This window comes from Euprymna scolopes, chromosome 44 (assembly GCF_053919585.1).
Source record: "Euprymna scolopes isolate OS-2025 chromosome 44, ASM5391958v1, whole genome shotgun sequence".
In the NCBI taxonomy this organism is placed as follows: domain Eukaryota; kingdom Metazoa; phylum Mollusca; class Cephalopoda; order Sepiida; family Sepiolidae; genus Euprymna; species Euprymna scolopes.
In genome coordinates this window covers 566148-579925 of record NC_136525.1, presented here as the reverse complement: position 1 = coordinate 579925, position 13778 = coordinate 566148, and the positions used below count along the sequence as shown (strand labels likewise).

At 34.2% G+C, this 13778-nt stretch overlaps 1 protein-coding gene across 2 annotated transcripts in view; it reads left to right on the top strand.

Annotated features, from left to right (window-relative positions):
• LOC145268642 (hatching enzyme 1.2-like) overlaps nt 1-13778 on the top strand; it is a 75045-nt gene that overhangs the window by 30489 nt on the left and 30778 nt on the right. The gene's annotated exons all lie outside the window — the stretch shown is intronic.

The following is a 13778-nucleotide window of genomic DNA, read 5'->3' as shown; positions in this document are numbered from 1 at the left end:
TATCTAAACTTGGTCACTGAAGGGGCAACCCTTCATACCAACAGTTTCTAATCCAGCTCCCACTTCCCACCTCTCGGGAGCTGGTGCCCCCCTTCCCTCCCCCCTTCCCTCCATCTCCACAGTAAAAAACGGCCTTGTGCCTAATTTGCTACGTGGGGAAGCAAATAAATACAAAGATCAAAGTGTAGTATCTGTTCTTCAGATGCTGCACTTCTATTTCTTGTTCTCTTTCGGTGGAGGAGAAATCCTTCACGACTGAGACAATTTTTATTTTTGTACCTTTTCTCCACGTTAAAAAACGACCCTGGTGTCTAACTCTGTCCTGTGGGGAGGCATAGTAAATAGGTACATCTTCACACAGGAAAACTTTCCACGACTAATCCTTTCTCTATACAAGTCATACTAGCGAAAATCAATAAAATTGTTTTTTAAATGTTAGAATGAGATTTCATGTCTTCTTAGTTTTCACAGGTGTTGAAATCAGATCACATATTGGGAGTTTGAAACAAAGCTTTCAGGAAGTTTACACTCTGTAAGGCCAAGAAACAACAACATGCCGACAATGTAGAAACCTGAATCTCCTGGAGCCGTTCAACGAAAAATTTTTAATTTAGATAGGGAAAATAAGTAAGAAAAAATATCTTTTGTGGAAGGTTAGCTTTTGGTCTCTTTCCGCAACGTCTTCTCTCCCAATTCATTCATTCAAGTAGTGTCCTGCCTTGTACAGGCATTGACGGCTATGGCTCTCCATCTGTCTTTCTCCCTCAAGACATTCATGAATTCATTCTTGCTCATTATTTTTGATGTTGCTCAGGTATTCAGACTGTCAACGGATTAGTGATGGGACGATTCCAATATTTTTTCTGAATTTGATACAATTACTAATTCCGTACTAAATTTCTGATTCTGATACAAATACTGATTCCGATACTTTAGAAATTTTTAAATATTTTATGATAAAGTTGTTATCTTTTTCACGATCACCGTCAAAACACATGTTAAATGTGCATATATTTTCTAAAGCATAAAGGTACACTTGTTTCGCGGAGGAATCTGTAGATTTTAGTTTTTAGTTGTAGTTTAAAATCAATAAATATTTACTATTTTATTATTATTAACTCATCTAAACTTTCTGTAAATATATCCTATATATATATATATATATATATATATATATATATATATATAATAGCATTTCGGACCGGCGTTGCCCGGGATTTTGGAGGTGTATGCTGAGCAAAAAAAAAAAAAACCAGTAATTTTTAAAAATTTTGACCCCTATTATGATCCCTTAACATTTATTGTTTTGGGCTCCAATCAATTTATTATGTTAGATCTCTGTCCAAGGAACCTATATCTAAAATTTCAAGCGTGTGGACCCAAAATTTTCAGCGGAATTTGGTAGAGTTCTCAAAGATCAAATCGTTGAACTTTCACCCTTTAACAGCCAAATTTCTGGCCGAAAATCGATCACATCGATTTTCCCGAATCTCAGTAACCTGTATATCTAATTTCGAAAAGTTATTGCATAGGGAAATGTACACAGACACACAGACACGTTCACTTTTATAGATATACTAGCATGGGTGCCCGGCGTTGCCCGGGTATTTGAAGGTGTATGTTGAGAAAAAAAAAAGCGGTAAATGTTTTTTAACTTTGACCCCTATTATGACCCCTTAACATTTATTGTTTTGGGCTCAACTCCAGTTATTAAGTTAGATCCATGTCCAAGGAAACTATATCTAAAATTTCAAGTGTGTAGACCCAAAATTGTCGGAGGAGTTTGGTAGAGTTCCCAAAGGTCAAATCGTTGAACTTTGACCCCTTAATCGACAAATTTCTGGCCAAAACCGATCACATCGATTTTTCCAAATCTCAGTAACCTGTATATCAAATTTCGAGTCTGTAGACTAAAAATTGACAGAGTTATTGCGTAGGGAAGTGTACACAGACACACACACACACAGACACGTTCACTTTTATAGATATATATATAGATAGAAAAACAAAAATATATACGTATAGATAAATATATATGGAAACAATTTTGTGTTTACTGCACACTTTTTACGCAAATATTATGCAAGTATAAATCATGTAGAATATCTGCATGAATATAATTACATGTAATAGTTAACTAAAGATGATCATTCCATAAGAAAACCGAAAAAAAACTAATAGGGTTTTAATTAAAATGAATGTTTAAAAGAATATGCAAATTAGCTAGATCTTTTTGATAGTGAATGCAATTCTACGACCCATATATAAGAACATTGTATTTTCTTTTTAAATAAATAGAAAAGAGGGTTTTTAATATGAATATCGATACACACAAAAGAGAAACGAATTTATAGGAGTATAGAAGATAGATAGAAAATAGATATATATTTATTTTGAGTAACAGAAAATTAAACCAACAACAATACGAAACAATGGCCACACACAGAACGCGACGATAGAAAGGATTGAGCCAGACATACATATGTACAAAGATTTTATTTAATTGAATTATTTTTTTGAATACTCACTGGCGATAACCAACATGTGCAAGGAGCATGCATTTGTTGGACGCACACGCACGCTTATGTATGAAAGACAGTGTGCTACAATGTGTCCTCTATGTCCCCATTTGCTACTCTGTGTCCCATGTGCTTCCCTTCATTGAACTCTTACTTTCTTCTTTATGAATATGGCCACAACTAGGCTGGTGCATCTGCCACTAGTCTCTTGCGCCTAGACAGGGTTCAAAAAAGAGTTGCCAACTTCAACCCCTGTTCCATCACCGAAACGTGGCATCCTTTTGCCTGTTTTACAAGTATTTCAATGGCAAGTGCTCTGGCGAACTTTGAGCACTAGTACCCCCTTGATGACAATACCCTCAACAAAACCGACAAGCAGCAAAATCTCACCTCTACACTATAGAAATCTCTAGATGCTGTAAAACCTTCTATTCGAATAGCTTTTTCTTTGGACTGCTGCACTTTGGAATTCCTTGCCAGGCGCCTGCTTCCCTGACTGTACTGACATGCAGAAATTCAATTGTCATGTGAACAGACATCTAGCTGCCCAACTCAGTAAATAGTATCCCTACACATCTGGTCCCAAATAGTAGCCCCTTGGGACTAAGTGGCCCTTTGCCTTGTTTGGGTTGAAACATCAATAAAAATAAAAATGAATATATTAGGTTGACAATAAAGTTCTTGTGGAATTTTTTAATTTTGATTTCAAATGATGTATTTTCAAATAAGTTTTCGTTATAATACCTTTACTTTATATATCATTTTAAAGAGCATTTTTCGCTCTATCTAATAATTTAAATTACAATCGTTTTAAAACAATTATGTCATCTTTTCAGAACGTTGAATACAAGATGGGGGAAAAAGCAAATTCACACAATTTTCATATTTCAATACAAGCCAGGCCGAAAAGTTGCTGAAGCAGCTTGCGATATCAACGAAACGTTTGGGTCAGGAAACACTACCGAATGCACAGCACAATGGTGGTTTAAGAAATTTTGTGGCAGCGATGAGAGTCTTGAAGATAATGAGCATAGTGGTTAGTCATCGGATGTTGATAACAATCAATTAAGTGCCTTGGTCAAAGCCAATCCACACACAACTGTTTGAAAACTTCTGAATTAGATGTAACATATACGACGATTTCCAACCACTTCAGAGAGATTAGAAAGACAAAAAATTTGGCAAATGGGCACTTCATGAATTGAACAACAACCAAAAGAAACGTCATTATGAAGTGTCATCTTCCCTTCTTTTATGCATCAAGAACACTCAGTTTCTTGACCGGGTTTTAACTTGCAATGAAAAGTGGGTTCTTTACGACAACTAGTAATGCTCAGCTCAGTCGTTAGATGCCGACTAAGCTCCACGGCACTTCTCGAAGCCAGAGTTGCATTACCGGTCTCATTTATTACAGTTTTTTGAATGCAGGCAAAACCATTATGTTGGCGAAGTACTGTCAACAAATGGATCAAATGCATCAGAAATTCGACAAGACCCAGCATTAGTCAATAGAAAATGACCAATTCTCCTTCACGACAATGCCCGACCACACATTGTTAAACAAACCCTGCAGAAGGTGAACAAATTGGGATATGAAACTCTAACTCATCCATAATATTTTCCAGACCTCTCACCCACCAACTACCAATTTTCAAGCATCTTGACAACTTTCTGCGTGAGAAATACTTACAAAAACTTAAGTGATATCAAAAACGCCTTCAACGACTTTATCGTCACTAGAACACAAGATTTTTACGTTACTGGCATAAATACACTTGTTTTGCGTTGGCAAAAGTGTGTTGATTCTGATGCTGCTTATTTCGATCAATAAATTTTTGTTTTAGCCGAGATATGTTCATCTGAATTTAAAAGTTAAAAATCGTAAGAACTTTCTTGTGAACCTAATATGTGTGTGTGTGTGTGTGTGTGTGTGTGTGTGTGTGTTGTAAAAATATTATACCCTAACTCTAACCCTAACCTTGTGAGTTCATTGCACTGGTCATGATCACTCAACTTGTTACATGATCCAAATTAATTTTTCCTCCAAAACAAAAACCACAATCTCAATTCATAAACAAACTAGACTTTTTAGCCTGTTAAAAAAGTTATAGCCCATTAGTTTAGAATGAGTGCTTTATGCCAAATTGACGGTTTGATATGGCTAATTTTTTCCCTATTTTTGCATTAAATATTAATCCTTATTAATCCCTAACTGTGCATCGAATGGATACCATAATACTTAGTTCGCTGCATCTTATCTTAACAAAGTCCATACAAAATCTCAGCCAAATCGGACTAATAGTTTCCGGAAAAAATTGAATTAAATTCTAATCCCTATCAAAATCCTTAATTGTGCATCGAACGGATACCATAAGACTTAATAACTTAAGGATAACATTGCCCTTTACCTTAAGAAAGGTTCATACAAAATCTCAACCAGATCGGCCCAGTAGTTTTTGAGAAAACATGGAACTGTTTCTCTATTTAGAATAGCATTGAAGAGAGATGGAAAAAAGTCGTTTTTTTTTGTTTTTTTTTTGCCATCCACACTTAACTACAAGCGTTTCCTTCTATAAACGCTTGTAGGGTGAATCTATAATTGGATTATGGGCGGGATAGCGGTTATGAGAAAAATGGTCCCCAATGTAAACTTACGACTTCCCTCTATGACCCACCATTACTTTGAAGTATGGCAATAGGTTCATGCGTGTGTAGATAAGTGATGATTAATTAAGATAGTCGTGATTAATTTGGTCACAATTACAATTAATTAGCTCAAGTTAATGAAATAGTTGCGATTTAATACAAGTAGTCAAGCAAGAAAGATGTGTTATGCTAATCATGCCTGGCTCAAGGTAAACCAGCAGGAGATTATGTAACTGCTGACAGTTTGTCCTGGATTGGTATTTGAAGGGGTGGAGTTTTGTTGCTAGCTGAGTGGATTGAAGGTATTTAAGGTGAACGAATTACAAGTGCAGTCAGTTCATCAAACTACACCCCGTAAAAGTACTTTTATAGACTGGTCGTGGATTGGTATTTGAAGGGGTGGAGTTTTGTTGTTAGCTGAATGGAAATATGACATAATCGCATTGACACATCAGTTCTGATTAGATCACTACAGTTAAGCAATGTTAAGTCTGTTCGGTACCAAATGGGTGATAATTTAGGAATACCAAGTGCTGTATGTAGGTAGACAGCGGCACGTCCCTACAAGAACTGGAAAAGAAATTAACGTTGTCATCTCTCCTAATTTGTATACGGTATAATCTTGTTAGATCACCGAAGTTAAGCAACATTGAGCCTGGTCAGTACCATATGGGTGACCAATTTGGGAATTCCGGGCGCTGTATGTAGACGGACAGAGATATACAAGCAACTGCGGATTGCTTGTGAATTTCACATTTCCATGGAACTTTTTCCTTTGGAGGAAGCGAGTTAAACCCGCATAGGGTTATTGTCGTTTCCATTTCTAATAGGAATATACATGCAACTAGGGATCGTTCGTGAATTTGATAATTCCTAGACACTTCCTCCTTCAGATGAAAATGGTTCAACCCACCTAGGATTAATGCTGCTTGCTGGCTGAGTGGATCTAGGGTATTTACCATGACAGGTTACAAGTGCAGTATGTTGATTGGAGCACATTCCGTGGAAGTACTTGTATAAGCTTGTTCGCAGTTGGTATTTGAAGGGGTGGGATTTTGCTGCCAATCTGGTAAGTCAAAGGTATTTACAATGAATAGGGACAAGTGCAGTATGTTTATAAAATCAGCAGGGTAAATTCTGTGGAAGTACTTGCAAAAGTTGGTCCTGGTGGGTATTTGAAGGGGTGCAAATTTGCTGCTAGTTTAGAGAATTGAGGGTATTTACAGTGAAGGAGTTACAAGTGCAATCAGTTTCTCAAACCACATCCAGTGAAAGTGCTTGTATAAGTTGGTAATGGGTTGGTATTTCATTCGGTGCTTGTATTTCTATATATACTACCATCTCCAAAAACAAACAAAAACACTTACTCCATAAAAAAAAAAAAAAAAAAACATTTATAAAATTCACAAGCCTTTCTGCAAACTAATTATATTTGTGAGTTGCGGTGAGAGTATTAGATAAAAAGAGAAAGAACGAGAGAAGACGATAGATAGAAAGATAAATAGAGAAAGAATGGGATAGATAGATAGATAGATAGATAGATGGATGGATGGATGGACAGCAAATATATATATATATATATATATATATATATATATAGATAGATAGATAGATAGATAGATAGATAGATAAGGAGAGAGAAAAACTGATAACAAACATAAATTGATAGAGAATGCGAAGTAGAATGAGTTAGAAGAATAGATAGACTGGTAGGTAGGTAGATATATTTGTGTGTGTATATGTGTATTGGGGTGGAGAGGGCTCCCGTAAGCCGTGGTGAAGGCAACCTTTCTAGAAGAAGCAAATCTCTTATTTAAAAAACCATAAAGCGGAAGACCATTACCCGCATTAAGCTGGTCTGCAGTTTAATTTGTTGCTGGCTATCTTGCTCTTGCTTGTTGCTGGATCTCAACATTTTGAACCGAGAGAGAGACTTAGCTGTCATACAAAGCTAAGACTCTGTAACATCATATTTGTATAGATACTCCCTCAGGCATTTGGGCTCATGGATTTTAAATGTCTGAGGGAGTGGCACTCGTCTGATAAGACGTTGCAATCATCAGATAGATAGATAGATAGATAGATAGATATACATAGATAGATAAAATAGATAGATAGATAAATGGATTAATAGATATATAAATAGATATTCATTGATTGAAAGATAAAATAGATAGATAGATAGATAGATAGATAGATAGAGATAGATACGTAGATAAAATAGATAGATAGATAGATAGATAGAGGGATAGCTAGATAGATAGGTGATGCTCAATACAATGTTAAGCAAGAAATTGGGGCAAACATTAAAACTGTTTCAGTCTAGAAGATTCTCCCCTTCACTGACTGACAGAAAAGATGAAGTGTAGTACAAGAACAGATGCTTCACTTTGATCCTAGCCAAAAAGACCAAGATTAACAATTAGACATTTATTCTGTTGCCTTTTGTGCTAAGAACAAAGTATCTGTTCTGATCCTACACTTCACTTTTTCTGTCCTCGGTCAGTGGAGGAGGAATTCTTCATGAATGAGACAATTTTTATTTTTGTTTCTATCCAGATTGACCCCTTTTGGGGAGTTGGATTTTCCCCACATTAAAAACCGAACTTGTGTCTAACTCTGCCCTCGTGGGGAGGCAAGTAAATAGGAACAATTAGACATTAAAAAATGAAATTGTTTTCTTTTTTTTTCTCTCCTTACAAACAGTTACAAATATGTTTCGTTTGAATTACTTATCAGGCATCATCCTCGAATGCCTTTGGTCTCTCTCTAATCAGGACAATCTGACATACTGTTGGCAGGTGCGACCATTTACATATAAGGTGCTCTTCTGCCCAACTTCCTAATTGAATTTTTCAGTAAATTTTTACTTGGTTTCCATCTTAACATTTTCCTTTAAAATGACGACTTGTAAAGGTTCTTGGGTATGTTGAAAACGAATATCACATTTAAAGTTTTCGCAAATATGTAGTTTTCTGGATATTAAGCAATGTAATTCTTAACGTATGTTTATTTATGTAATTTATATATAATATTAAATTGAATTAAAAAAATCTTAATACTGCAATATTTTATGTTATAAATTTATTATATTTTTTGCAAGAATATCTTGTCTTTTTCTTTTCCAGTTTTTACAACTAGTCCTTTTACTTTTCTAAGTTTAATCTTAACCATATTACTTTTCATGCACGCATTTTTCTATGTAATCCATAATTTTTCCAGGCTTTGCTGTGAAATAATATTTTCTTTTTTGTGTGCAATATGATACGCATTGTCAACAATCCATGAAAAATTATCACCAACTTCTTAAATTGACTAAATAAAAAATAAAATAAAAGACCTAATTAAGTAAATAAACAGAAAGAGGGTGAAAAACAGAAACAAAACTAACGGGCGACGTTGTAAGAGAAATATTATCAGCCCTAGCACATTAAAAAAAGAGAGAAATAGAATTAACGGTCGACATAAGCGAAAGATTATCAGCTCTAGCACGGCAAAAGCATCATGTTTGTTACCTCTCTCTATATAAACCAAATAAAATAGCATGCGAGTGACATTCCCAATATGATTTATGAAAGTGTCGACGACGGAAAAGTTGTTATAGTAACCAACAGCCAATCAAAAGAAACTGTCTCTCAGGTTTCTTACTTTTTCTGAAAACTTTTGGATACCAGTAATTTGATTATAACTTTTGTTTTAATGAACGAAAATTGAAAATTTGGTGCAAGTCTATAAATGGGCCACAAGTAATATTTGTTACTATAAGAATCAGAAAAAATTATTTATAATGTACGTACTTGTCACTGCATGAAAATGTCATATTCCAAAAATTACGTAAATCGATCATGTAGTTTTTTTTTTATTTAAGAAAATCAAATATTATCGGACGTATTATCGAAGTTTCGCCATTCCGCCATCTTGTTTGAGAGATAACGCCACTAACGACACCTAGCGGATATATAGGTCAACAAGGACAGAACATGCAGACCATCGAATATTTTATCAATCAAGTAGTTTTTTTTTGTTTTTTTTTTGAAGAAAATCAAATTTTTTTTTTTAAGGAAAAACAAATTTTACGATTTTTAGGGATAATAAATAAATAAATAAATAAATTGACTTCTTTTAATAAAGAGAATGTGGAAAACACTAGTTTTTTTTTGTTCGCCTGAAAACAAACTTTAATAAGCGAAGTACTTTTTTTAATTTTTTTTTTATTTTGAAAAAAAACAAACAAATTTTACGATTTTTAGGGATAATAAAAAATAAATTGACTTCTTTTAATAAAGAGAATGTGTCTTTAATAAAGAGAATGTGGATGGGCAGACCATCGACTATTTTTAGGGTTTTTTTTTTCGTAAATGTCGAAAACCCTTTTTGATTGATAAAATATTCGATGGTCTGCATGTTCTGCCCTTGTTGACCTATATATCCGCTAGGTGTCGTTAATGGCGTTATCTCTCAAACAAGATGGCAGAATGGCGAAACTTCGATAATACGTCCGATACTATTTGATTTTCTTAAATAAAAAAAAAAACTACTTGATCGATTTACGTAATTTTTGGAATATGACATTTTCATGCAATGACAATTACGTACATTATAAAGAATTTTTTCTGATTCTTATAGTAACAAATATTACTTGTGGCCCATTTATAGACTTGCACCGAAAATTTTTATTTCAAAATATGGCTGAGAAGGTGACCTTTGAACTGTAAAACTTGTTTGAGATTTGGTCGCAAAATGAGTGAGCGGTAAAGCTTTAAAGCAGTTCTAAATGAGTAAAACTAACAATTAACCATATATTCAAACACTACCGTGTTTGAATGATATATGATTGTGTGTGTGTGTATATATATATATATATATATATATATATATATATATATATATATATAATACGTGTAATGTATAATCATATATATACAATTTATAATCACACACACATATATATATATATATACACACAATCATATATATTCAAACACTACCGTGTTTGAATGATATATGATTGTGCATATATATATATATATATATATATATATATATATATATATATATATATATATATATATATACGTGTAATGTATAATCATGTATATACAATTTATAATCACACACACATATATATATAATTTATAATCATATATATATATATATATGACTAGTGGGGGGGGGCGCCCGGCTTTGCTCGGTCGTAAAATATGTTTAAATATATTTTAATTTGTCCAGATTTCGTGTGTATTAACATAGAGTTGTGATTTCAAAAGTAAAAAAAAAAAAGTAATTGGGCGCTATCAACCAGAATCGAAACCGTAAGCAAAACTATAGCATTTAACGCTGGTGACGTGACGTTACCACTGTACCAACGTGTCACGCATATGAACTGATTAAAAATAAAAAATAAAAAAAAACGAATGAACGTAGAAAATGTATAACGATTTTTTTCAATTTTGACCCATTTTTGACCCTTTAAAAACTAATTTAATCGGCTAAAGACCCATAAAAAACGGTCCATAAAAAATCCTATCATTTGAGGCTTCTAGCGCCGCTCTGCGAATTTTAGTTTCGGAGAGATGGAGTTTGAAAATATGTAGACAGACATTTAGTATTTTATATATATATATTAGCAGGAAAACCCGACGATATTAGATGCGGATCAATGAATGCTCTGCACTTTCACTACTTTCATTGTCATCGAATTTTTCAATCAAATCGATTGATTACCTGCATTAGTCGGGGATCCACCACAATGTACCGGGAAGAAGTTTCACACGTCTCCCTGCAATGACTTAGTCCACAATATATTATAGTGTATATTGCACGATAGTGAACTTGCGGTTGATTTCATAAAATTATTTTTATATAATGACTTAAATTAAAGTTTAAAATGCAGAAGTCAAATATTATAGTCAGTTGTACTCTAAACAGAAACATTAATTTCAAACGCTCCCCTGTCTTAACTAAGAATCTAGTGTGGATTTTATATGCCGGACCTTTCCACTTGTGCGGTTATAAAACTTTTCAAATGCATTCGTGGTGTTAGACTGTATAAGAGTGTTAACTGTGGTCAAAATCGGAATGTTCCTTTTTTAATCACACTCTTTTTGATTATCGATTTTTGATACTTATCGGGAATATTCCTATATAAAATCTTTCTGTTTTTTTTTATATTTAATATTTATATTTTATATTTCACGCGGTCCTCCACTTTTGTTCACAAAATAAAAACGAAAGACGTTAAAAAACTGGAAATTTGTATTTTGGGCTGCGTTCGTTTTTTTGCAATACTGTTCGAAAGAGTTCAAGGAATTATCTTTACCGTTTGTAGAAGAAGAATGTTGTATTTTTTATTTTTTAATATATATATATATATATATATATATATATATATATATATATATATATATATATATATATATATATATTACGACAGTAATTCTTGGCCTGAAGACGTAATCCCCCAACGTGGGTGATTACAGAAACATATATGCACATATGTAGCCATTAATGTTTGTATAAATAAAATTAATATACCTGCTCTGTTCACTCATTAAGCACTATTTTGGTAGGCACATGTTGTTCCATTGGATGTACTTCTAGGAAACTAAACTCTACTGGCTATATATATATATATATATATATATATATATATATATATATATATATATATATATATATATATATATACATATATATATATATATATACTAGTAAGTTATAAAATATATATGGCGATTAAGCTACACTGAATATTCCGCATTTCATCCACTCTAGGACTCTTCAGGCTTATGCATGAAGAGTCCTAGAGTGGATTAAACGCGGAATATTCAGTGTAGCTTAATCGCCATATATATTTTATCTTACTAACTAGCTCTACCTACGTATTGAGCACTTTTTAAGTAAATACTTCAAGTTTACACATAAATTTATAATTTTGTATATTAATTTTATGTGAGTAAATGAAGTAGTTATATATTTACTAGTTATAAATAAGCCACAACATTAACATATATAGTAAAATCGTCTAAATGTTGTCGAGTGTTGTATTAATTGTGTGGTCTAAAATGTAATTAAAAAATTATTACGTGGTGAAAGGAATAAAGTAACTTACATAAACAGGTGTGCCTCTCTCTTTCTTGTCGGATGGCAGAATAAGTTAGGGAAAAAGAAAGAAAACATCTTCATTTGAAGAACGCTCGGTTATATACATGTGGCATTGATTTGCATAAAAGGACAGAAACTGTTATGAAAAGGACGAGTTGGAAGCACAACGGCAGTTTTTGTTTCGACAGTGGTGAGAAAGAGAACGGACGGTGGAAAATTTCAGTTGGATTTAGTCGTGGGGAATCAGTAATTTGAACAAATACTTTTTCTTCATTTAATTTTACTTTTTCCTTCGATTTCATATGGATACATTTTATTGAACGTTGATTTTGTTTTTTTCTTTTTTTTTTTTATTACATTTTCACCCCAAACAAGGCAAATTGCCACTTTGGTGTAGGGGGCTACTATCAGGGGCAACAACTACTTGGGTACTATGTAGGGATTTCGGCAGCAAGATGTTGGTTCACGTTACTCTTGAACTTCTGCACGTCAGTACGGTTGGGGAAGCAGGGACCTGGAATGGAATTCCAAAGTCTAGCGGTTCTGGGGAAGAAACTATTGGAGTAGAAAGATCTTTTACATCTAGGGATCTCTACAGTGTGGGGGTGGGATTTAGCAGCATGTCGGGTTTGTCGAGGGTGCTCACGTCGTGGGGGCACAAGTGATTGCGGTTCGTCAGAGCATTCACCACTAAAATACTTATAGAAAAGGCAGAGGGATGCAACATTTCGTCGATGGGACAGAGGCTGAAGCTAAGATGCCAGTTCAGGGCCTATCAGGTTTGCGACTCTCTTTTGAACCTTGTCAAGGAGTGAGAGACTAGTAGCAGATGCACCAGCCCAAATGTGACAGCAATACTCCATACATTGGCGAATGGTGGCCTTATAGAGGTACAGGATACTTTCGGGTGTTAGTAGTTCTCTAGCACGGTAGAGAGAGCCCACCTTTCTTGCAGTGGCCCTGGCAATGCCTTCAATGTAATTGTTTCAACTCATGTTTCCTATGAACGTTAGGCCAAGGAGTTTGAAAGATGTACTCTCAGATAAAGAGTCGCTGGCCATTGCTATAGGTGGTAGAGAGGGTTTCTTGCAATTATTGAATGACACTAGTTTAGTCTTGGCGGCATTGAACGTGACGAACCATTTTTGTCCCCATTCCACTACAGATTGGAGGTCTTCCTCTAGTGTTTCTGCCATTTCTTTAGAAATGTGTTCATTTGGTTTCCTGTCGTGCCTGCCATAGAGTGTAGTGTCATCAGCATATATACCCATCTCAGAGGCAATTTTGTCAGGGAGGTCATTTATGAATATCAGGAACAATAGAGGTCCAAGGATAGAACCCTGGGGCACTCCTGCATTTATATCATATTGTTTAGATGTACGACCGTCGAGGACAACCTGGATTTTTCTCTTTCTGGACATATTTATTTGGTAGAGGAAAACTTGCAGAGTGGAGAAGTTTTACCTTACCGAATATTTATAATACCAACATATTTAATTACAAATTGCA